The sequence below is a fragment of the Topomyia yanbarensis genome, chromosome 3 (genome assembly GCF_030247195.1).
Source record: "Topomyia yanbarensis strain Yona2022 chromosome 3, ASM3024719v1, whole genome shotgun sequence".
NCBI lineage: Eukaryota > Metazoa > Arthropoda > Insecta > Diptera > Culicidae > Topomyia > Topomyia yanbarensis.
Genome location: NC_080672.1, coordinates 95,212,733 through 95,240,005, shown reverse-complemented (window position 1 = coordinate 95,240,005; position 27,273 = coordinate 95,212,733). Strand labels below are relative to the sequence as shown.

At 38.3% G+C, this 27,273-nt stretch overlaps 1 protein-coding gene across 1 annotated transcript in view; it reads right to left on the bottom strand.

Moving 5' to 3' along the window:
• Positions 1–8,907: 8,907 nt before the first annotated feature.
• LOC131693374 (prolactin-releasing peptide receptor) overlaps positions 8,908–27,273 on the bottom strand; it is a 359,374-nt gene continuing 341,008 nt past the window's right edge. The window contains exon 4 of the mRNA XM_058981139.1: positions 8,908–9,932. The gene's annotated coding sequence lies outside the window, so the exon portion shown is untranslated. The remainder of the gene's footprint in view (positions 9,933–27,273) is intronic.

Below are 27,273 nucleotides of genomic sequence, written 5' to 3'. Positions count from 1 at the left end.
GAGATCGGAAAATGTCTGTGTATATGTGTATGTGGAAAAAAATGTAACCTCAGTTTCTCAGAGATGGCTGGACCGATTTGCACAAAGTTAGTCTCAAATGAAAGGTACAACCTTCCCATCGGCTGCAATTGATTTTTTTTATTGAGTGGACTTCCGGTTCCAGAGTTACGAGTTGAAGAGTGCAATCACACATCAAATTCCCATATAAACTGAAATGAAACATTTGCAAAATCAAATGTGTATTTTTGATGCCAAATGACTTTAAAATGTATGAAACATTGAGATTTGATGTAAACTCGAAAAAAATAATGTTTGACAAAAATTGACTTTTTTGGACTTTTGCACATTTTTGCATTTCTCATATAGAAAGGTTATGCAATCACTCTAAAAATCGACAATCATACCGGCCCGGAGGGAGTATGCAGTGAGGGGTTGCTACTTTAAAATTAAAACTTGTTTAAAATTTCTTAACAAGTTGAAAATTTTCGGCAGGACCCGGACCTCCCGGATCTTTCTCCATGATCCGCCGCTGGTTTCAAGCGATGTTTCAGTATCACATAGTATCTCAAGATCGTGGCTGTTGATCCATTGTATGTATGTGCAAATCGTACTGAACATGTACTATTCATTTCCACCATTGTATTGAACATAACCAGCCATGGAATCGTAGTCTGGACAAATGAGAAAAGCACAATTGCACCACTAGGTGGATTAAAACAGGTTTTTATTTTGGGAATGCGTCGAGTTGAGACGAAAACGTAATATGATTAATAACGAGGATAACACTTTCCGAATGTAGAGAGAAATTTATGAAAAATGACGATTTCCATGCGACTCTAGCAGGTCCTGATCGATTTTGATGAGCATTTCATTTTTGTTGTATGGCCAATTATATGTATAGGTCAAATGCTCAAAAACGGTAATTTAAGGATAGCATCATTCTGAAACCGCCAATCTCGGAGGTTTAGTGTTTTCGATGAGTTTTACAAACGTTAAACAGCGCTTCATTTGATAAAATAATTCTGACGGTATATCGTCCAAGAAGTATTTATGGTGAATTTTCTCAGGTTAACAATCATGATTACAATAAAGACTCAACAAATTCGCTAAAGACACGAACTCTGTTACTATTTTCTGAAAAATAATTCTGCTTAATTTTAAAACTTCAAAAATTATGGTTTCGGAATTATGCCGTTTGGACAGTAAGATCGATTTTCACCAAACCCTCACCAAACCGAATTTCTGGCTACGCCGCTGACTTCAAGTAAGTAGAAACAAAGTCGTTCTACACTCGTTCACAAGAAACTTCTTTGAATGCTGAATATCTATTATAATATATTGAAACCCCGATTTTATCAGCCAAATATGAACATATGTTTGATGGGCTCTAGCAGACGAGCAAGTCTGAATTCGAGTAAATCTTTTCTTGCGCATGTTTTCCTTATCATGAAGATGGAAATATGCAAAAATAAAAAATTCATCATAATCAGAAATAGTTATCAGACTACATCAAGGGACGGGAAGAATATTTTAACAGCTTCAGTTTATTATAAAGAAAAAAATTGCCCGATTTAGTCAATGTCCCCATTTTGTCAGCCTAAAATATACCATGAGATTGATAAAAATAGGTCTTTTAATGTATGTATTATTCACTGTGTTTCACATTAATAGGTACATTTCATTTTTGGGGATTTTTTATTGCTTCGAACTACAACAATTTTTAGGTAGTTTTCAAGGGACTATAGACTTCTTCCAAAATTTGGCGAACCTATTCCAAGTCGTATACCAATTAATTGGTATACTTAAGGGTTTATATGTTGCAGATAGAGAAAAAACTGAAATTTTCATATATACGCGAACGGAGGTCTTAGTGGAATGTACGTAATGTTTCAATCAACATAGTGGAATTAAATGGAAGAAAATCTTTGAAACATTTGAAATTTTCAGCTTTTTTCCTACACAATATTACGAAAGCAATTTTACCTAATAAGTTTGTGAAAATTATAAACTATCTGAAATTTTTTAATAGTTTTATTTTTTATTCAACCGCGATTTTTTTAATAAATAGTGACCAAATCAAGGAAGTCACCTTTAGAAAAAGTTGATGTCGAAGTAAAATTTGGAACTATGCACGCATGCACTTCAGAGATAGCGTGATATCAGAAGCTGCGATTTCATTTCAACGCTTTTTTGTGAAAAGGGCGATACTTACAATTGTAAACATAATGCTTTTTTCATACATGCGAATGGGGGCTTTGAAACGCAACAAATTAACCTAAAAATTTGGATTCTACGATATTGCTTTCTTAAACTACAGCAAAAAATACAACGGGCGAAACTGTATTTTGTTTGTTTATTTAAAGTTTCGCCCTCCACGCTCCATGCAAACAAACAGGGCGATACTTTTTTTGCTAGCAGTTTTGAGGCGAAACTGTTTTTTTCGCATTTTTTATGAATATTAAGCTGATACCAGCTGTAAATAGTAACAATGATCGCTATTGAAAAAATCCGGACGAAATCGGTGGTGTAAAACGTTAGTTATTGTAAAAAAACGTAAGGGCGATACTTCAATGCTGATAGGTGGGACTGAAAAGGTAAACAATCGCCAAAGGGGCGATACTATCATTTTGTCAATTTGAATAGCAAACACAAATTTTAATTTAATAATTTCAAATTCTTTATAAAGTTTTGGGTTTCGATCACTGAATCATGCAATCAAGAATGTAAAAAAACACAATAGCTCCTAAATAGGAAATAAAACCAAGTCTGGAAATATTCACTGTTGATTTTCTTTGAATGGTATCACTGCTAGTATCGCCCTTTTCAAGAAAAAGCGTAGATTTCTTAGTTCTCAGTCGCGTTGGAAATTTGAGTAAAGTATAAACTTCGAAACAATAAAAAATCGATTTTTTTGGCTCAGTACAATATATAACCCCTTTAGGAAAATTCAGTTTTCCCACCACAATGCATTGATTGAGGAATTTAGATATTTTATTAACAGAGCATTAACAATAATTCGTTGGTATGTCTATTTTATGGGCCATTTTTTCGCTTTTCCATTGCTTTGGTTTGAGATTTCTAGCACTGATGTTGTCCTATGCTGATTTGAGCGATTCTCTGAGTCCTGCCACTATCCCATGTAGTATGTGTTATCAAAAACATCACGAAGCATCAAGCTCTAAATGTTTTCAAACGATATAATATCCGAAGAGAGTGATAAGAGTTATAAGAAATGTCTCATCACACTGTTAGGTGGATTAAAAGCGTTTTTTAACTTGTAAACTATTGCCCAGTTTAGTTTGACTATACCTACACCTACTTCAAAAATTAGAAGCATAAACTTCATAGAGTGAATTTAAAAAAAAATGAAATTAAAGTGTTCTTAGGTCAAATTTATGTAGGGTAGAACGAGGTGGGTTACTATTTATAACTGCAAGTGATGCGGGTATTTGAAAACTGGTAATTTAGCTCATTATGACTTATGGTCACTTCGCTCCAAGCTTCAGAAGCTGATAGGAGTAAACAATTAGAACAAGTACCTTCTCCGTTGTTTTAAATGACCTAGATCTGATAAATTGAGAACGTAGATCACTGTTGTCAATTCAGGAAAGAAGAATCTTATTATTAGGTTTGTTTCAGTACACGCAAGTCACTCCGGAGTAAACAGGAGCAACAAATTCTTACTCCCTTTTACTCCGGTTCGCTACCAGAAGAAGAAAAAAGAGAAGATGAGAGTACAGGAACGACTTTCTCCAGAGTACTTCCAGTTTCTCCAGGTACTGGAACAAACCTATTATTTGCTCAGGAACAATTATAACATTACCATAAGACTAGAAGCTCATCATCGAGGAGAGTTGAAACAAGGTGTTCCAACTCTCCTAGATCGAAAAGAAAGGCTTGATCCACAATTTACAATTTATATCACGCAAAGATAGAAAGAATTGCATACAATTCATAAATGTTAACTCTTAGACTACATAATAGTGATATTTTCATGAACGAACATTACTTAATATCCTTTTACACCAATTTGAAAAAAATAACGAAAACTTACTTTTGCGTAATTGACGTGTATTGGAGGGTTTGTGGGTATGATATAAACAAAACAAATGCATTATTGTTTTATCCCTAATTGTACTGCTTCGTTAGTAATACGCACTGTTTCAACTCTCCACTGTTACAAATCTCCTCGGTATCCCCTATATTAGGGTGACCATATCAGACGAGTAAAAAACCAGGACAGTCGAAAGGGTACTGCTTCCCCCCGATACCTCTCAATCGACATTACCTTTTCCGCATGTTTTCGGCAGTTAAAAAGTTCTGGGGTCTGGCAGGCAGAGCTTGGACAGTAAAAAAGTTATGGGAGTCTGGGAGGAAGAGCTCTGCCAGAAAGTCTTTCTTCGGAATTCCACAGTGGCAGTTCTTGCTACACCACCATAAGCAAACGTTTAATGCTGAGATGGTCTGTGCAGTACCGGCGAGGAGTTTTCAGTACTAAAAACACGACATGGACGTAAATCAGAAACATCAATGATCCCAAGTAGCTTCCCTGCGCTATGCCTGGCAATCTCCATTGACAACCATTATCTTTAGATTTGAGAGCTACAAAACCTACCGTTGTTTCCAAAGTTTTCTCCGTTTAATCGATTGTTATATGAAAACTGGCGGATAGCTTGGTGTAAATAATATCAGTTTGAGCCTGAGCTTGAAAAAATTGACATCCCTGCGTGAACTTGAAAGAAAACAAAATTCAATTCATGCCCGTGTTTGGTTCGTTACCCTCTTCATTCGTTCTCCTTGCACAGCGCATTCAGGTTCCATTGTGCCTATGAGAGGGATTATTGAGCAAAAGTGCACCAGATATAGATTATGCAGTTCACTTATGCTCGAAAATATAGAAGATGCCAGCTACTACCTTCAAACTGTCCACATAAAAAAAAATAAATGCTTTAGTTGGTTTCATTCAGTTGGAAATTAATGGATAAGGGAGGCGGTGAATCTGAATTTTGGTTTCGGTAGATACAAGCAGAAATAAGTAACTGATTTTGAAATTTCGCAGCGCTGGTTTCAGCGCGACACTCCATACTCCCTGTTATGTTGTTCGTCCGCCTTTTTTGACTGGGGTAGGATGCTAGACTCGGCGGTTAGTCGTTATTCAGCATCCTGGCGTGAAGGCATGTTAATCTTCCATTAGTTATTTCACACGCATTTTATTCGAAACTTCTCAATGACCTGAGCCGTGGAACTTTTAATATTATCAATGTGTAAATAAAAATAAATAAATCGAATTTTATTGTATATCCATCGGATCTTGTATACGCGATTTTTTACTTTGTGTAAAGATCTTATTTCTTGTTGAAAATCTATTTATTTTATTGCCTCTCGTTGCTTGCGGATCACTTAGTCCGCTTTCTCTAGGTTTATCGTTTTCGTTCATGCTATCCTCGCTGTAAATGTTGTATGGGCTCTCACGATTACCTGGTTTCAGTTGCTTGTGGGGCCTACGGGTCACGATCGCGTATTCGTGTTCTTTGTTATTTACTTTATTATCGGTGGTGCTGGCAGTTGTTTGGGAAGTAGTAGGCATATCACAATGATCGTTCACGCTGTGCGTACGTTCTGTTGTTCCAGTATTCGTTGGTGCCTGAGCTGCAACTCCGGTGGTTTGTGATTTACTTGATGTTGATGAAGGGCTGTGTGATGGGTATGCTTGCAGTTGATATTGCTTCGTTAGAGGTTTGTGTACATAATTTCTCGTAGTGTGTCTTCTGGTGCAACAATGTAGGTCAGGCAGGGGTCTGTCCTTCATGCGTGCACAGCGTGATTTGAGATTTAGTCACGCGTTTTGCTTTGAATTGAAAGTTCAGATATGCAGAAATAGATCACTCGCATTCTCACGAAACAAAAACCGTTGGAAATACCTGAATAGGTTTCTAACTTAAAGGATTCCACCGTTACGTATTCCGACATGATGGTTGTAATAAATTTATTAATAGTACCCAGGTGTAGATCGTGCAGACGCATATCAATCTTATCATTGTCAATATAAACGGGTACCTTGGTCCTAACATTTTCATGCTCAATGACTTATTGCATGTTTCTTCCATAGCGTAGCTTTCCGTTATAGCCAAAGTTTCAACGTTATCAGTAACGAGTGTGGTTAGCTTGTATAACGACGACTTCCGTTAGTCTAAACTGCATTTGCAAATTTTCTGTTGAATTTTGCTGTTGAGTTTCAAACATCTTGAAATGAATGATCGATTTCGCATCGATGAAAGTAACGGTGCTTTATTGTTCACACTGGCTTGGGACGAAATTTATTATTCGATTGCTTTGCTTGTTTATAGTACTTGCACGTTACATATAGACAGCAGACTTTAGGTAGAAACTTTCGTTTGATTCACTGCAAGTTGACAAGCAGAGCGACTGATTAGGTGCTATTTTCTTTTTATGGAACGGATTTCCAGTAAGACGAAAAAAATCCACTAGCGAGAGAACTCAAGTAGAAGCAGAAGCACAAAAATGCCGATGTGTCTTTTTAGAGGTACCAAAGGGAATTCTACGGGTCCCGGATTGAATGACGATTTATGCCGAGAAGAAGCGTCATTCAATCCAATTGTTTCATCGATATTGACGAGGAACTCTTGAGAGATTAAAAAAAACCATCGGAAGGTACATTTTGACCTGATTCAAAGACTGTACTAACAGGTTATCGTGCTCAATAAAATTACAAATTACAATTGGGAGATTCGACTATATTATGTTTTGTTTGTCGCATTCCGATTGAGGATGAGTATACGTTGCAGTTATGATTGCGGTCGGTCGTTACTGCCATCTGGAGCATAGTGAAAATCGAAAACTGAATAAATAGAAATATATTAGGCTTACAGGAGAAAAACCAGGACAAAACAAGCATTGTCCTCGACTTCCCAGGACACCAGGACAGTCAATGCAAAACCAGGACAGGTCCAGGGAAACCAGGACGTATGGTCACCCTACCTATATTTAACAGGAAATTGAAAATAATCGCTTGGTAGGTCGTTTCTCCTGTTGTGTTATGTGTTAGTAGGCAAAAATATCGCGAGAATAGTGTAATTTGACGTAGTGATTTTATCGTCACATCGTAATTATTTTGCGATGAACGCGCGCGAATCAGCCACCAAAAAATACACCCACTTAGCATCCACAGCGCCATCTGAACTTGACTGGTTGATGCAACGATTTCACTTACTGTGGATGGAGGAGAATTCTTTGCAGAAATGCCATCAATCAACGAAATCAGAGCAACACGCTGGTGAGATCGTTTTGTGTTGCTCTTCAATTATATGTTTTACCTTATTGTAAATACGTGCCAGAGTCAAAGATAATATTTTTCTACATACATTGCACATATCCAATTGATACGTGGTCACGCGCTATCGAAAAATACAATCATTCGGGAAATAGATTGAAAATTACCCTAAATAACGCAAAGTATTTAAAATTAAGAAAATTTTCTTGGTATGCTCGAAAACACAATAACCCACAACTTCCACCAAACAAATTGTTTTGCAACAAAACCACATTGGATAACGGGTTTCACATAATTTGAAGTACACAAGAAGAGGCAGCGCTATATGTCTAATAGAAACAGAGAAAAAGGGATTCCGCCAACTTACCCCAACCGCCAACTAGCCCCGGGCTCCCCTAAGTCCCAGCTTGCGACATAGAGCCCTAGGCAGCTTCACGTACTTTTTGACTCTCCATTCAGAGTGCTTTTCAACTTTCACTCGCCGTACTTGTTCGCTATAGGTCTCGTGGTGATATTTACACACCAAAAAATTCTGAATTTTATCGTTGACGTAATTGCAAGCATGACACAATTTAACAAGCCGTAATTCACCAAATGACGAAAAATAACCGTGTTCTGTTTAATTTTACATGAAATAGACACTTTACATGCTCAATGACATAAAATTACACTTACTACCATTCAGAACAAACGCCATATGTGAAGTAAAATTACGTGCTTTACGAAATTCAACGACATGTAAAATTGGAATCAAACGTAAAACTAAGTTATTTTTGATGCTCGTATATGTCAGGGTCAGGAGACGTAAATTTACACGATTTTTTCTAGGTGTGTAGCTTAAGAAGGAGTTTATCTCCCACTTTGTGCAGCACTATCAAGCAACACGACTCCATGGAAAAAAAATTCTACCATCAGCGCCGTTCTACGGGGCCTATCACCCTCTGTGGGAGCCACATTCTAGGCGAACTTAAACGTTACGCTGGTTATGGCAGATAACAAAATTTCCAGTACACGGAATCAGGTAGATACACAATGTGTATCACCTCTACGTGCTGAGCTCCTCCCGTTTTGCTCGCAGCTACTCATGGAATCCCTGTCTGAGTCTACATTGGGTCAGAGTCCCAAGGGTGGCAGGTTCGGATCTTGCTTCTGGGGTGATTATTAATTCTGGCATTTAGATCTGCTTTCCTCGTTGGATACCACCAAAAAGCCTTGACTTTAGTACAGTGTGACCATGCATATAGACCTTCCGCGGCTCTGTTGGAAAATCGCGTTTTGGAGTGATTTGAAAATTGTGAAAGGAAAAATGATTCGAAAATGGCCGCATATAGAAAAGAAAAATATCCGGAACTCCATTGCAAGCATCGCCACTAAATTACATTACCTGAATAGGGACATGTTTGTTGCTGCACACGCATGCAGTTGATTTAGTTATAATATCGTCATCAAAACAGTTACTGAAAGCAGAACACGATAAAAAAGCAGTCACTTTGCTCCTTTCCACTATAAAATTATTTCCATCGGACGATAACCGCAAAAACGAAGTTCATACATACCCGAATATAGTCATACACATCCCTAAGGCCGTCATCGAAAAATAACGAATAACAAACATGTTGGCTCTCAATAAATCAAATTTATTACTCCTCACCGCGCTCGTTCCGTAGGCATCAAAGTGTTACCAATCAGCTCTGGGGGCGTTGTTTTTCAAACCATTCTGTAGTAGTTTTTCACGTTTCGCAATCTATTTCAAACAAGCCTTGTTCAATTAGGGTATATACATATTGTATAGGGGATAACTTTTTTCATTTTGGGTATTCCAATTGTAAAACTATAATTGAGATCCGGGTGAAAATTGAACTGCATAGTTTTAAAAACATTTTTCGTCTGTGACCGAAACAGTTTTGAACTTGATGGATAGTATTTGGTTTCCATCGCTTTGTGTGAATTATTTCTAACAATAAATGCATTGTCCATCCACCCACACAGCTTCTTCAGTTTGGCATTTTGGATTTGAATGCTAAAATTTCTCATCATCTAAGTTTAACAATCATTTTACATACGTATTAGGTGATTAAATGTCTTGTTCAACGTTATTATTTCACATATTAACACATTCGGACTTTGCAGTAATTTTTAACAGTAAACAACTTCTTCCTTGCTAAAAGATTCATGTTTCACATAAATTCAATCGTGGGAACTTAGTCAACATTGCATTTACCATCGATAACACCTTTTTACACGCTAATTTGTTCAGTCAAGCAAAGTGTATCAGCTTATAGCAGTACTTGTTCCTATACATAATATCTTTGTACAATTTATTAAACTAGGTAGGATGACTGAAAACGAAATAATTTTATTACGGGTGCTTACACCGCTACTTTCTCCTATCGAGGTATGTAATTGATCTCTGTCGCGTCTTGCTCACTCCGCTCGGGCTAGTCTATCTTCATTGATTTGTTCTAGGAATATTATTGTTGAACCAAAAAAACGAATAGTAAACTAATAACGAAGATGATGATGACAGCTCGCACGGTAAACAATCAATTCAAACCTGACCTTCTGCCTCGGGCCCAGAAGTAGAAGGTCGTGAAGTTTGTAGATTTCGTTGATTTTCGAACTATGCTTGGCGAGATCAAATCTGGAAAGGAAGGAAAAAAATAAAATTTGTATTAGTGAGGGAATATTGATACAAGTATCTGTAACAGCCTATTCCAAATGTAATGTTATAATGAAATTGCTCACACATCTCTCGTACATATTCAATGGATAAATGTTCACTCTACTGTACCATCAAATTACTGTTGTTAGTATTCGATGCTACAAGATCTAGTTCATCAGTAACAGGAAAAATATAGGCAATTCCCTCTTATTCCTGATTCGTAAATCGTGCAACGTACTGAGTGCACAAAGTGCTGATATGCGGGCGAAATCGTCATAGAGCTCCAGGAGATCGCCTATATGTAGATAATAGCACGGGTTATTAGATGGAAACAGGAATGATCGATAAGAGAATGATTATACTGACCATCCACTGGCATCCAGGCGACGCCTACTCTCAGACAATACTGTGTAAATCAAGTTGTTTGTATTTTGGAAAAGTTAAACTTTTTGATTTTGTGATTCTTTTTGCAGTCAAAATTGGTAGAAACCCCACGATCCATTTTTTACTAGCGGAAACCACGTAACAATAAAACCGTGCCGTAACCAATCAAGAAGAGAAAATGTTTGTAAGCACGAACCAAAAATTAATTTCGTCGAACGTAACATAACAGTAGCTTCTGAACATACTGTGGCAGCGTGACCGACTTTTCAATCCCGATTAAAAAAGACCTGCTGTGGCGTTACGCGACGATAAATGTAGGCCCCACGCCAAACTGGCAAAAAGGGAAACTATATCTTCTCCGGTATACTGTTTGCTGAACGTCAACACAACAGGGTAGCAATCCTATTTTTGGGCATAACCAAGTACTTTCTCACCCATTTTATGACAGATAAAATAATGGGAAGCTCTGCTCCGCTTCATCACGCGGTAGCACCAGTAGATAGGGCACGCCTCCTGCTGGATAGTCGAGCCTTCGAATTGTAACCGAGTTTTTGCTTCGCCAAATTGCAGCTTTCAATCAACTTTTACCGTAGCCGATATTTAGTTCCCTCCGACTAGAAATATTATTCCCAAACGGTTCTGTGTGACAGCCGTAATCTAGGATCTCGATGGGGCTTTCTGCGTGCAGATGGGTAGGTTTGGTACTGAGCGTTCGTGCGCATGGAAAAGGCAAAGTACCCAAAGGACGCTGACGTTATCGTCGCTACGAAACACCGAAAATGATGAACCTCACGCCCGTTTGATGTCATGGTGCAAGCACGACAGAGCGATGGCAGGCATGGCATACATACAGAACTGTGAGTGACGTGTTTTTAATTTTATGCATTCATAAAGGATGCCATTCCACGGAGATATGGTTTGAAACAATGTTTTCGAATAATGAAAAAGGGAGAACGCACAAATTCAACTTGTAATATTGACACTTTTTTCAAGGGTTATCCTACTGCAGCTGTAAAGTTAGGTTCTCGCAAGGGCTTTCCGTCAGAATTACTACAGTGGCAGATGAGACGAAAATGGTCACCCACTAGAACAGTGCTTAAGGTCAATTTCAACAGGATCCTATATGTGATATGATGTGATCGCGTGTATCATCGCGAAAGTATAGAGCGTTTGTACGTTGACGTGTTCGATCGCGTGTGCGTTTGTATGTCGCGTGTGCTAACGTGTATGTAACTTCGCGTGTATAAATTCTAGTTTATAACCGTGTTCCTTTCGCATATTCGCGTGTGTTCTTGGATGATCGCGCGTGGACCGTAAATCAAACGTAAACAGTGTACGGTTCAGATGCTAGAACTGAAGTCTTCCATATCACTAGAGTTCCCGATCATGTCGCCATGGAACGAGTTGTTTAGTAAATATGAGCGTCATTTTTTTATTGGCCCAGGAATCAGGAATCAGTAGCGTCTGGCTCAAATGGCACGTTCCCCATATTGATCGGAGATTTGTGCCTTGCCAAGAATCATCTTTTCATCATTTTCCTGATGGGAAGGATTGGGGAAGTGGTAAGGTTAGGGGTAAGGAAAACAACGACACAGAACAATTAAAACAGAGCATTCTGCACCCCCGGAGTGATGCTGAACGATCTGCAGGTGTTACAACAGCAGGAATAAAACTTCCAACCCCCGGAGGGATTTAGAACCTCTACCCAAACAGTGAGCGGATATATCAACACCCCCGAGGGGATATTGAGATAACAGAACGACAACACCCCCGAAGAGATATTGTCATTCAAATACGGCTAAAAAAACTATAGCTCTTTACCACACTGGGTTAGGAACAAAAGCATATCCTTAAATTTCAACTCTCTGTACATAGGTTCATCTATGTATGGAGAACCAAAAAACCGGATGCGCAATTGCATTAATACAGGGCAATTGCATATCAAATGATATGATGTTCCGTAATCGGATTCACAAAAATCACATGAATAATACTCAGCGCGCTGAATAGTAGCCATGTGATAATTGAGTTTGCAATGTCCAGTCAGTGCCCTGACCAAAATACTGCAGTTGTGCTTGGAAAAATGCAACAAATTTCTTGACATTTTCGGACTCACATCCGGCAGAAAAGCCTTTGTTTGAACGCAAGTTTGCAAGCTACGCCAATGTTTGGCATGTTCGAATGCAGCCCAAGAGCGAATCTTGTGCTTTATCTAACTTATTGACGGTGGTAGAACTGGTTCTGGACCAACGAAATCAGTCGCAGCGCTAGCTCTAGCCAATTCGTCCGCCCATTCATTTCCAGTAAAAACCGGAATGACCGGGTACCCATAGAAGGTAGATAGCATTTGAAATGCTAAGTTCTTCGATTTGAGTTCGACATGCGATTACTAATTTCGATCTCGAATCTGCCGAACTAAGTGCTTTCAGGGCAGCCTGACTGTCAGAGCAAAAATAGATTCTTTTACCGCAAATTCCCTGTTGAAGTGCGGATTGTACGCCACACAGAATCGCAAAGATTTCTGCTTGGAATACGGTACAGTATCTACCAAGCGAACAAGATTGGTTTAATCTCATCCCATGACAATAGACACCAGCACCGGCTCGGCTCCCCAACAAAGAACCGTCCGTATAACAAACTACGTATTATTCAAGTTGTCGCTCCATCCAGCCAGACCGCCATTCCTCACGAAGAGGAATTCTCACATTGAAAGTTTTAAAAGGAAAACTACATGTGAGTGTAAGGTCACTGGGAGCAAGTGTATATTCATCCCAAGTAACCATTTGGGGCCACAGTCTTGTGTGGCTAGATACACCACCTTGAGGACATCCGCAGACACTCAGTTTCCTCATCTCTACTTGTCTTAACGATGAGCACAGATGTCGGTTGCTAAGCGTTGCGTGTATCCAGTTCGTGATATATGAAGGTACTCCATGATCTCGTGCTGTTTCCAAAATGGATTCGAAAGACACGTTGTCAAAAGCACCTTCAATATCGAGAAAAACTCCTAAACTTGATTGCTTTTGTGAAAAAGCTTTATCAACGTTGTAGACAACATTGTGTAACAGGGTGGTAATAGACTTCCCCCGCTGATATGCATGTTGCATTGCATGCAGCGGGTGCTCGCCCAAGCTACCATCCCGAATGTAGTGGTCGATTAAACGTTCCACTGATTTGAGAAGGAAGGAGGTCAGACTGATCGGTCTAAAGCTCTTTGCCTCCTCATAAGTGACGCGGCCACCTTTGCGAATGAATTTGACTGTTATTTCCATAACTGACATACTTCAAACCCACCGGATGCCACGCGGCCTCTAGGCTGGTTTTGTCCGGAGAAAGATAATAGAGTTATCAACCTCCTGGTGGACCACAGCCAGTTACTGGGGAGTTCGCCCGGCTCTTCCCAGGCTCCGTTCGCCATTGAGAATATTTTAAACCCCCTCAACAATTTTACCCAAAGCACGGGTCGCATGACACTATGGAATTGGGGTTCCCTGTTTGGTGTTACCACCGGAACAGGTAGTCCGTAGTGTAATTCTTAGCCGGTTGAAACAACCACTACCGACACTACACGGTTTATCTAGGCTGTTCGGAGAAAGAAGCTGACATTTATGGACAGCTCCCATAGATGGCCGAACAGCCACGAGTTTAGTAAATATGAGCGTCATTTTTTTATTGGCCCAACTGAAGGCATGAGTCTGTTTTGCTAGGAATGAGAAGAGAGATTTCTGGACGCACGCGATCCGTTCATGATCGCGAGCGGCGGGTTAGTGCTTGAGACCGCGTTTGTAAATGTATAGGTGCTAAAACGTACATTTTATTACCAGGGTGTTGTGGTGTAGGCGAGATCGCGGGCGTAAGTATGTATGGATGATTACGATTGCATAGTCGCGTTTGTGACCAGAATCGCGAAGGTCACGAGCGTTTGTATGATTGGAATGGGAGATTATGGGTGAGAGAATATGCAATTTATTCTGTTAGTGAGTGTTAGTATGAATCTAATTCAAAATATAATATTAACAGGAAGAATAAGATACCGAATAAAGAAAAAAGGAATGAAATTAAGTAACAACGAATAAATTAATGGATATTATTTTGGAACAGTAGTGGAAAAGCAAGTTGAGTGACTTGACCTGGTTTTCAGTTTAGTCTACATAAATCTCTAAAAGAAATTTCAATCTTTTAAAAAAAGTATTGTGTGTATTCATGATTTTTTGCCCAATTGATAAATCTCTTTTTCAAAAGTTATTAAAGTTTTTCTGGGATCGTTTTTTCTTGTCAAGTCTCCCCATCGCGGACGGCACCATCACCAGCACCACCAATACACACTTTCCGCTACTATCGACGCAGCCCACCCTCGTCGTCGATCCTGTCAATGTCCAAACCATCTGCAGCAGTATCATTCAGAACACAAATGTAGTAGCATGACTCCAACCCGCCGCGCCACCCAGTTCGATCAACACCAGAGCACCGTATATCTTCGAGTATTCGCCACTACAAAGTCCCTACCTACTACAAACTACGCCTCAACACGCTTCATAAACCCGACGTAATCCAGAATTATCACTGCAACTTTAAAATGTACTTCATATTTATCGTAGAGTAGCTTCAGGCAAGCAAATATTTCAGTTATTTCGAATGTACCGTATATAGGGCTAACTCAGTTCCATGCGATTCCTGCACATAACTAGCATGTTGTAGCGTAGCCGGGCCGCTAAACCTCATTGATAATAATACAACTCTAATTAAAGGGCGAACACGAAATTATTGCGACACATTCAACAGGGCATAACTTTTTTACCATTGGGTAAAAATCAACCAAATTTTGCACACTTTCTCATTGATGTGTATTGTTTACATGCTGTCAAACTCGAAGTCGTGTTTTTCGATTCAACGAAAATGGAGGTGAACCAACGCGAGTCGAAAGAACAAATTCTTTCCAAACACCTGGAATTTCCTAACCTGTCGCACCGGTAGTTGGGAAAAATGTTGAACATTCACCATTCAACCATCTCCAGAGTGTTGAAGCGGTTCCAGGAGCGGTTGACGTTGGACCACGGCAAAGGAGCTGAAAGAGAACCGGGACCGAAGAACAAAAAGACAGAGGGAAAGGTGAAGCGGATGATTAAAGCAAATCACAACGTTTTAAGCCGTGATTTGGCTAAAAAGATCGGCATGTCGCAGAGCTACGTCCATAATGCAAAGCTGGACTACATACATACAAGGTCCAGAACTTCCCAAACCGCGATGAGCGGCAACAATCGACGGCTAAAACTCGGGCACGAAAGCTCTACGACAAGATGCTGACAAAATATGGCTGCTGTGTGATGGACGACGAAACGTATATAAAAGCCGATTTTAAACAAATTCCGGGGTTGGAGTTTTTCATCGGCAAGAGCAAGTTCTATGTGGACGACAAATTTAAGAAGAAGAAAATGTCGAAGTTCGCCTCCAAATATCTCATTTGGCAGGCCATCTGCTCTTGCGGACTGAGGAGTGAGCCTTTAGTGACAAAGGGCACAGTAAATGGCGAGATCTACAAATCTGAGTGCCTCGAGAAGCGCCTTTTGCCGTTCTTGCAGCAGCACGACGAAGCTCCGCTATTTTGGCCAGATTTGGCATCATGCCACTATTCTAAAAGTGTCCTGGAGTGGTATGAGGCCAATTCTGTCCATTTTGTTCCAAAGGACATGAATCCGCCAAACTGTCCGGAGCTGCGCCCGGTGGAGCAGTACTGGGCAATGATGAAGCGGGAACTTCGGAAGAGCAAGAAGAGTGTCAAAAACGAGAAGGACATGTTAAGAAAATGGAAAAAACTGAGAAACTGGTACCGGATGACACTGTAAAGACTTTGATGGAGGACATCAAGCGAAAATGCGTTCAATTTTACACTCAAGGCTCCATCGATTAACTTTTCTTTTGATTTTTGAAGTAAATATATGTATAAAACTACCGTAAAATTTTGGTTTGATTTTAAACATTATAAGAAAATTGGCATGACATTTTCAATGTCGCAATAATTTCGTGCTCGCCCTTTAATAGCCAAAGAAGGGCAGCTCCCCCTCCACACTACAAACAGCCCATAGCGGAAACTGGTACTATTTAACAAAATTCCTACCCAAAAAATCAGAAAAAATATCGCTACATATGTACAATCGCGAATCAACTGTAATCGCAATGAATCCAGTGTCTTAAGCTTGTTCGGCAGTTACGGAATCGGCCACTTTCTTTCATCTCAATTAAATTAAACGGTCCGGTAGTTTACGAACTGGCCAAACGGTGTGACAATTGGTCCTTTTTCATAATGAATCCTACACCGAACACATTGCAAGCTAGTACTCGACAAATAACACGACGCACTCTGAGTTCGTCCCAGACCCTATTCCTTCCACTTAATTTGCAAGAAATGCGCAGCAACACTCCTGTTCAATAACCATATTCGATTAGCAGCGACTCACGGCCAATTCGACAACCCTACCCCCGCACCGCAAAGCTCCGTTTGAGAATGCCTCCAGCACATTATTTTCAAACATCTCGAGAAGTTCTGACAACTGTAGTTTAAATATTTACTATCAGAACGTTGGTGGAATGAATAGTACCATCTCTGAGTATCTCCTGGTTTGCTCAGACTGTGAGTTCGATATGTATATATTTACAGAAATTTAGCTGAATAGTAATACGTTATCCAAACAGATGTTTGGAAGTTCTTATTCTATTTTTATGCAGGATAGAAAAGGACAAATCAGTGGTGAGAAGAGTGGTGATGGAGTGCTTATAGCATTACGTTCAAAATTAAAAGCACCTTTGCTGTCCCTCTCAAACGGTGCCAGCGTTGAGCAGCTTTGGATCGCTCTCACGCTCAATAATTTCACGCTTTATATTTGTGTGCTTTACATTCTACCCGATCGCGTCAATGATTTTGATCTCATTGATCAACACATGCGTTCACTTTCATCGATCACGAGTCAAATGGCATTGAACGACAAGATCGTCATACTAGGCGATATCAATTTTTCCGGTATTAAATGGAACCGCTGTTCTTCTACACGGAAAAAAATCCGTTTATAAATTCATGAGCAAAAGATCACGATTTCGTGAACTGAACGATATACGAAAATCATGATCAAGTTCCTGAAATTGTGGATAATAAACCTCGTATTCATGAAACTATTTCTGTTTCCAAAACACTAGTTCGCCCCGAATATATACATGGCGTTACATTATGATTGGGTTACTGTTGTTGTTCCCTGGAAATGTTTAATTTTTGTTATGATTGTTGTTCATAATTTGAGAATACACAGGCGCCAATCACATGATGTTGATGATTTCAGGGGCTTATTCACGATTTTTCTCATTTCTCATCATGTTTCCTTGCTATTTTATTCATGAGTTTACTATCGGATTTATCTGTCAGACTGGCGTGATTTATGATCATGATTGCTGGATCTTAGTCGCGAATTTCGTAATGTCTATTCACGTTATCGTTATATTTTAGTCATGAGTAGAGTGACTCATTTTAATGATTTTGAGGATCATAGTCACGATGTTCGTAATTTCTGTTCACGCTATCGCCATATTGTTTTCTAAAGGTTGCTTTCGAATTTGAAACGTGGAGTAATGTCATGAACCCATTCATGATATCAGCAGTTTTACGCTGTGAAATATATCATGAACAAGATTTGTGGTGCTAAGCGCAATTTTCGATACTGTCTAGACATCACACTGAACCTTATCAAATTAATAACGATGTTCGAGGTCGTAATAGTTTTCTCATATCTTCTGCTCCGAGCTCGTACTGGCCACTAGCAGCTGTATATTTCATGAAAAAGTGTACAGTGTAAACAAAAATGATTCCACTAATAATACTCCAAATTTTGTGAAATAGTTCACGTGAAAATGTCTTTACCATGTTGCATGAAATTGAAAATAATTAGAAATATATTCCAAATATTACATGCACACAAAATAGATCGTAAATCACTCGTTAGGAATCATGAACTAGTTCACGAATCCATGTTCAATAATAGTTCATGAAATTATAAACTATTTGACGAGTACGAATGGTCAAACGTGACTATTGAACTAGGAATCATGAACCAGTTCACGAATGCATGAATGATATTTTATGACTTCGTGAACTATTTCATGAGCATGGATATTAAATCGTGCATAATATATTAAATGTCATGAACCAGTTCTTGAATACATGAATAATATTTGATGATTTTGTGGACTATTTCATGTAGCTGTATGAGTTGATAGTTCTCGATTTTATAACCCATAATTGCTCGAACTACATATCAGAAACTCAACACGGCTTTATGCCTAATCGATCAACTTCCACGAATCTATTATCATACACATCTTTCATCTTGAAATCATTACAAGTACGCAACAGGTCGACTCTATCTACACCAATTTCACCGCAGCCTTCGACGAAATTAACCACCGAATAACTGTAGCAAAACTGAATAGACTCGGTTTCAGTGGTTCTTTTCTGAATTAAAGTATTTGACTGGTCGCGAAATGGCAGTAAAAATTGGAGACCATACTGCATCTCCTTTCGCAGTCAGTTCTGGTGTTCCTCAGAGCAGTCACCTAGGACCATTCATATTTCTGCTCTATGTTAACGATTTAAAGTTTGCAATGGACTTTTTGAAACTATCATTTGCAGATGACTTCAAACTATATCACCTACTTAAAAATAATTAGAATATTATTAATTCTGTTCAATCATTTCTTTTATTCCATCTATCAAATTTGTTAATTTGACTCAATTTAGTTTATTCTATCAATTTTGTACCATGTTTGAACTTTTTAAAAAAGGGGTGAGCGTAGCGTAGTTGGTAAATCGATTGCCTTGTACGCAGCGCATCTGGGTTCGAGTCCCGACCCCGCACATAGGGTTAGAAATGTTTCATAAGAGATTTTTCTAACCCGAAGAGGCGAATGACCTTAAGGTTAAAACCTCTATAATCAAAAAAAAACTTTTTAAAAAAAATTCATTAATGATCTGAACTAATTTTATTTATTTATTTTATTATCAAATTAATAAATTTATAGTTTTACTCATCTTATGAATTTGATAACTTTTTTGCATATTTTTGTTTCATTGATACTTTTAATTTAATTAATATATTTCAATAATGTATTCAGTTTGTTTGGGGTTTTATTCGCGCAGGACTAAAAACTGTGTTCATCATACCTCTGACTAAATCGCAAGAGTTCTGCAAAGTAATGAATAATCCATCAATAAAATATGTCAGAAAACATCTCACTGCCTGTGGTGTAAGTCGGTTTTCAAATAGAGATTTTCCTAGCCCAAAAATAAGGCAAATGCTCCTAAGGGTAAAACTTCTATAACCGAAATACAAAAGTAAGTTCATCACACCGCGATTATTAAAAAGTCAATGGCGAAATCGACTCCTGGAAGCTAAGGAGGTATTTCCATTTCGTGCTTTGGAAAATAACTTCCCTCTTATCGGGTTAGTTATTTTCTATAATAATATCCGAAAAATGTACGACAAAACCAATTGGATGGAAGCAAGAAAATACCTACAAAAATTTGAGTCAGAAAAGCTACATTGACGGAAAAATGCTTCGATCGTTTCTAAGTGTTTGGCAGCTGAAGTTGCCGATTTGTTTTCCAACGTCAATTATTTGCGCTGTGCTGTACAGAACAAACAGATTTTTGCGCGATTTGTTGGGAAATAATCAAAACAATTGTGTAGTAGATTCCGTTGATTTTACCGTAAATTTTGACAGAAATGATTTTGTAAAAGCATTAATTAGCCGTGCTTTGATTGGTGGTTTTTGCAAATCTTTCAAGAACATTAGTGAATGTGGCAACCCTGCTACTAAGCGAAAGCCACACCAAAAAGAATGATGAAAATATTTCCATTTGTCACACAAAAGGATGGACTTCCATCTGCACTAAGAAGTTTATAAAAGCGATCGCATTGCGATATACAATGCTCATTCGATGTGAGCTGCGAAAGGGGAATGTTCGTGTATGTACGCAGCAGAAGCGAATTCGGGCAAGGTTCGAATCGTTAGAAAGTATTCTCGTCTGGTATCACCAAAAATAGTTATCTGCAAACCGTTCTTATTGGGATGAAAACATAGTGGAGAAAGAATTGAATTAGAAAGTTCCATTTAATAACTTGGATTGAGTTTGCGCCTGTCAATTCTGCTGTACATGTACCAGTGATTCATAGAAGCAAATGTTTATCAAATTAATCTGCAAACCCGAAGGTTTTTGCAAGTCCTAGAAAATCAGTGAATGTGGCAATCTCATTCGACATGAAATTTCGAGTAAACATTCATTCAAAAAGTGCATTGGTTCAAATTATCCATGAATGTCATATGATATGCTCAAGTTTAGTCCTACGTCAACACCGCGGTTATGTCCCGGACATTACCCACTCCTAGTTTTTTACCTAGCTTCTTAAATATCGTAAAAATGGTCCAGAAAGTTATTTATCTCGCAAAGAAACGTATCTTTCTAGAATAGATCATTGGTCTATCTCTTGCGACTTAGAAGTTGGGGGATTTTAAATTAAATTAGTGAAAGTTCCGGAATTAATAACTTTTGAACAAGCAAAACGGGCAGCTAGCTCTAGTTGCTATTAGAAGTGCTACATTAACCATTTAAAATTCAATGAATTACACTTGTCTCTACTTGTTTACCTACATATGGACCGTGGCTGAAAAAGATGTTTCCGATTTCTATATTTTTGAATTATCAAAATTTTACAAAGAATCTACAAGTTGAAAACAAAAATTCACTTAACTAAAAATTGTTGAGCAACAAACTGAGACTTCCATATGAAACTTGATTTATCTATTCGCAATGTTACTAAAATTGCTAATATAAAAAAATGCGTTTGCATTTGCCGCACAAGCAAATTATTGTTACCAAGTATAAACTCTTCACGTTTAACTTACTCTAATCACGTTACTGTCTTTCCTTTCTGATCTTAGTTAACTCAATTTCTATCAGCACAAGTTACAAAAAAATAAATAAATCTGATACTGCTCGCATATCCTTAGCAAGTGTAAAAGTTTCACGCTTTTAAAACACCAGTCCTCAAGAAGAGGAAGAAACAACTTCAGACTTCTTTAAAATGTTGTTGGCTATATGCTTTCCCCTGCATTTCTTGAGACCGAGTAGAAGTTGCAAATTGTTAAATATGAACTTTTGCCATCTTTCAGTCTCCGGAGGGAGCTGCCATCAGGGCACAATCCAAGCGCAAGTGTGATCAATATGGGACGACTTGGTGAAATTGTTTCCTTCTTTGTGGAGGGCGTGGGACCGGTTCAACTTTGTGTGCGAAGAGTAGGTGAGAGAGTGCTTGGCTGTTTAAACTTTGCTTTGTGATTTATGCTAAAAACATGATGCATGTATAATTTCAAATACAGCAATAAATTGTAATACAGTTAGATAAACATTATACAGGCTGCATAGAGAAACAAAATCTTTTGGCCAGAAATTGACTTTGTTTTTTCACAAGTTTAATTTCATTACTGCAAAATTATTATCCAAAAAATCCTTAAGAACAACTCCTCTAATCAGGGACAGCTGTTTAAATTTCCAAACATCTGATGCCAACTTCCAATCATCAAAGAGCACGACAGTAAAGTGCGCTAGCGTTGTTAAATTATCTCGACAAATTTCTCAAAGTAAGAACCCTTATTGGATCTAAACGATAAACCTTTCCTGCCAAACTCAAAATATACCACCTAAAGAAATTGGTTTACGAAACATTTGCCGTCAAGTAATCCACTTTTGAGTAAACACATTTCTGGCAGCAGCATCAACCCACCTCTTAACTTTAGCAAATGCTTCTCAAACAAACGGACACAAAACTTTCTTTTTCTTCATTGTTTATATGGAAACCGATTTTTGCTAATGTACAGAAATGCCACCCACTGATGGTACTGCCATCACTTAATAAACAAACAATCCTAAAGATACAGGGATGAAAATATATTGTGTTTATTGAAGTGAAATCATGAACCTTTTTCTAATCAGGTTAATTTTAAAAACAATTGCGTTACAAGTAATCCGTAAACGTTAAGTAAGTGACTCTCTTGGTTTAACTTTAAAAATTGGAACTTAAATTAGCACGGTTATAGTAATAAATAAAGCTTTAGGGGCTCCTTCAAAGCACTCACTCCACCCTAAAATTAAAATTAAATTAAAACTGCGATCCCGAGTTAAATTTGTAGTTTTAGGATGTCCCCTAAAACTTTAAAACTCCACTTATCATCATTCTTAAGTTAGAACCGAGATATGGAGCATGGAAATCTTGGGACCCAGTTCCAAGTGTTATGTCAGTTTGTCTGTGACTGCGTAGCAAGTTGGTACCGTAGCGATTGGAACGCGGCTCCAATCAGAAAGGTGACGGTTGGTATGCCAACAAGTCAGCAAAAAAACGTTCCCGCGAGCGTAAATCAAATAAGAGTCATGTTCACTTAACAGCAACGCAGGCTGGAAGCAGTGACTGGTTGAGGCTACAGAGACGTCTTCGTTCACTTTTCAGCGAAGCTCGGAATGACAGATTTCTTTTGTTTTGCGAAATTTATCTTCCTTCCTTCGGGTGTTGGAGTGGTTTTTCGGAGGCGGAAAGGCATCTGTAATCAGAGGAGCTTTCGATCTTTTTCATCGAACATTTTCAATGGGACAGGCATTGGAAGTGGCGGTCGAGTGTAGGCGGAGGGAATTTTAGCGGCCGGCTTTGCCGCACATGTTCATTTATCAAAGCAACCTGCGGAAACATGATACTGCAATCATATCTTAGCACTTGTCTAGCTAACTCAAAAAAAATCGATCAGGCTTTAAGTGGTACAGTGGTGAAAAGAAACTGGAGAAGGGATTTGAGAATGTATCTCCATTATATTGGGGATGGTGGTGGAGGCGCATGGTTGTTTGTGATTTAATAAATGTCTGAAAACTAGGCTCATTTTTCACCACGAATGACTGAATTGTGCAAATTTCTTTGTTTGCAGTAACGCTTTGTCATTCTCTTGCAGAGACAATTCAAATTCATTCCAGTCGGGAGAACAATTAAATAGAAATGCATACAAAAGCGTCTTATTTGAGGGAATAAAACATCGACTTGTAGATTATGGCAATAGGGATCTTTAGGGGTATGTGGGTTAAGGCATATCCTGATGCAGAATAGTACCGTGAGTTAACATCTCAGTCTTTTTTCAATTTTTAGGCCCGAAACCATTGAAAAAAAATTTTTTTAAGTTTGTTTCCTTTTAGGACAATAACACATCCAAACCCATGCGGCTTGCACGACTCTATAGGTTCCCTAATAAACATCTAATGATCCAAGAGCCTAACGACCTATTCAGGGTATCATCCATACAATATGTGGAATCGTTGGACTATATGGGTTAAAGTTTGTGTATAATTTTTTATTAGGGTTGCCTTATCAGATCTACCATAGTTTGCATATGAAACTTGGGATGGCAGGCTGCTAGCGGATTGCAAAAATACCAAATCATACTGTGTGGGGTGCTGTCCCGGTTAACAATGAGGGAAATGAGATATTTGCAGATACGTCATTTAGCAGGACAACTGTCAGTTTGTTGGTTGAATTTAATTGGTTTTTTTTAATTTAACAATCAGAATAGGATAATTAAGGTATAAGAATGATATAAGTGTACTTGTAAGGACACCCGTTATCAATACTGTTACCCGACTCTACTCGGCTAGCGCACCTGATATTCCAACACATTGGTCGTCGCACACTAACTCAGTCAACGACGGAGCTCACCTGGAGGTGACAGGTAACATCTTTTTCTTTTCCAAATTGAATTTTTTTTTTCAGTGCATTTGTATCGAAAACTAAACCAATGAAAGTCATAATCATCTCAGAATCAATTTTTCCAGCTGCTAGTTGCAAAAAGTATCAGTAACGAATTTGGTATATATTCATAACAAACTTGAATGAAGACTGCAAGATTGGAAGACTGTAAAACTGGAAGACTGAAAGACAAGAAGATTGGAGGACTTGAAGACTGCAGTTTATTTGTTCCTCTCAAAACTGATAAATTTTATAAAACAATTGACAAACTTTTCTAAAATTAATTTTATGTCTGATGGAGCAGTAGTACAATACAAAAATAGGAAAAACTTTGCAAGCTTGCACACCAAAAAAATCTTAATTTTATCGTTGACGTAATTCCAAACTTACCACAATCTAACAAACCTTAATTGACGAAATGACGAAATATTATATTGTTCTGTCAAATTTTACATGAAAGATGCAATTTTCATGCGCAGTGCCATGAAAATTTTGTTGCAGCATCCCATGGAAAAAGACCCTGTGATGCTATTGGTGGCACTCTCAAGCGAATGGCAAAAAGATCCAGTCGTGCTCGCGACTATGGAAATACCATAACAAGTCCCCGAGAGTTATATAACTGAGCAGTTGAACAAACTGATAAAAATATCAGAAAATGAATTGTTTACTACATATTCACTAAACAGTACAACAAAATGTCAGAAGAACTCTAAACGCTGTATAATAACGCCAAAACAATATCTGGAACTCAAAAATTCCACAGTTTTGTGCCTGTTCCTGGAGGCAAAGTAGAGACGAAAAAGTATTCTAATTCTGAAGATGAATCAAAAATATTTTCCTTGTATAGAAATAATACAAAATGGCATGCATGGAGATAATTGTAAGACAAATGTAATATACAAAAATAAATAAATAATTATGTAAAATTCAATACATAATGTTGTGGTGGTTATTTCTTTTATTTCTTTCTCTGATTCTTCCTCAGCACTAAACAAGAAAATAAAAAGTAGTAATGGAATATTTGTTTAACGACATAAACTCTTTTCAATGGGATTCTTGATTAAGGGGTTACATATCTTTTCGTGATAAAAATGTCAAGAAAGTTTGAATTTACGTAAAGGAATAAAGCAATGATTTCATTACATCAAACTTATAATATTTTGGTAGCACATTTTTCAGTAAAATAAACAAGCATAAGTTTATAAAAATAAATAGATAATTGGCGGAGTTATGGCTTTTTCCCCGAAACCCTTTTTGCCTTTTTCATATAAAGAAAGGCTATGCAATCACTGTAAAAATCGACTTTTTAACCGAGGCCCGGAGGGCCGAGTGTCATACACCATTCGATTCAGTTTGTCGAGATCGGCAAATGTCTGTGTGTGTATGTGTGTGTCATTTAAACTCACACAATTTTCTCAGAGATGGCTGAACCGATTTTCGCAAACTTAGTTTCATCTGAAAGGTATAACGCTCCCATAAGCTGCTATTGAGTTTTTAGTTGATCCAACTTCCGGTTCCGGAGTTACGGGTTGAAGAGTGCGTTCACACAGCAAATTCCCATATAAACTGGTACCACCATGATGTTCAAATGATGTAAAACATATTAAAATTGATGTAACATTACTCTAGTTTGTAGGTCTGGATCACTAATGATCAATCAAAGCAGCTTTGACCACATTGGCAACCTATGACGGTTCATGACGCCCCTGGGGAACCCGCCAAGTTCCTAAGCTAACATCAAACCCATTCCCCATCGAATTCTCTAACGATTTTTACAAACTTGATTTCAAATGAAAGATACAGTAATCCTATTGGTTGCTATTGAATTTCATTCGGTTCTGACTTTTGCTCCAGAGTTACAGGCTGTTTAGTAAGGTCTCACTGGAATTTCCCATGTAAACCGTTTCAACCGTAATACATCAAAGGCTGAAAATCTATTGAGATAATCACCAAATTATTTCGACTCGCAGGTCTGGATCACTGGATCAAACATTCTTTGAATATATTGTCCACTATCGACGATTCCGGAAGTCCGGAATTCCGGGCATATTCCACAATTAAAGTCACATCGGTTCTTCGGTGATGACTGAACCGATTTTCTCAAACCAAGTCTCAAATGGAAGGCAAAATATGCAGTTGAGTACTGCATTGCCGCCCCCCCCCCATATAACATTCGACTCAGTTCGCCGAGATCGCAAAATATCTGTATGTATGTATGTGTGTATGTATGTGTATGTATGTATGTATGTGTATGTATGTGCGGATTTGTTAACAAAATGTCCACACCGGTTTCTCGGAGATGGCTGAACAGATTTTCACAAACTAAGATTCAAATGAAAGGTATAATATTCCCATAGGTTGCTATTGAATTTCATTTTCAACCGACATCTTGTTCCGGATTACGAGTTGAAGAGTACGGTTACAAAACAAAATTTGTTGATTTGTCCACATCGGTTTCTCGGAATTTTCTGAACCGATTTTGACAAACTTGATTTTAAATGAAAGGTCCATCAGCTGCTGTTGAATTGTGTGTGGATCCGAGTTCTGGTTCCTGAATTACAGGGTGATACGCACGATCACGCAGCAAATCCCGATTCTAACGAATTCTGCGATGAATGTAAAAAAGTGAATTTTTTTTTCCAAAATGTAAACACAACTGTTGAATTTGTAGATCTAGGTCACCAACAGTCTCTTTGGCCACACTGGCCACCATCGACGGATCCGGAAGCATCCAAATTCAGAATAACGGTTATATTGGTTTCTCGAAAATGGCTAGACCGATTTGATCAACTTAGTCTCAAATGAAAGGTGTTGCGTCCCCGGAAACTGATATTAAATTCCATCTCCATACAACTTCCGGCTCCGGAGTTACGGGTTGTGGAGTGCGATAACATAGAAAACTCTGATTCAAACCGATACCGCGATGAATGCAAAAAGGTGCTCTTATATATACTAACCAAGTGTAATAAGATTAAAAGACATTTCCATATTGTTATATTGTGCGAACCAGCTATTAAATCACACTTTGGAGAAATGAGAAAGGCACAATTGCACCTCTAGGTGGATTAAAACAGGTTTTTATTTAAGAAGTTTGCGGTGATCACGATTGGAGACCAATA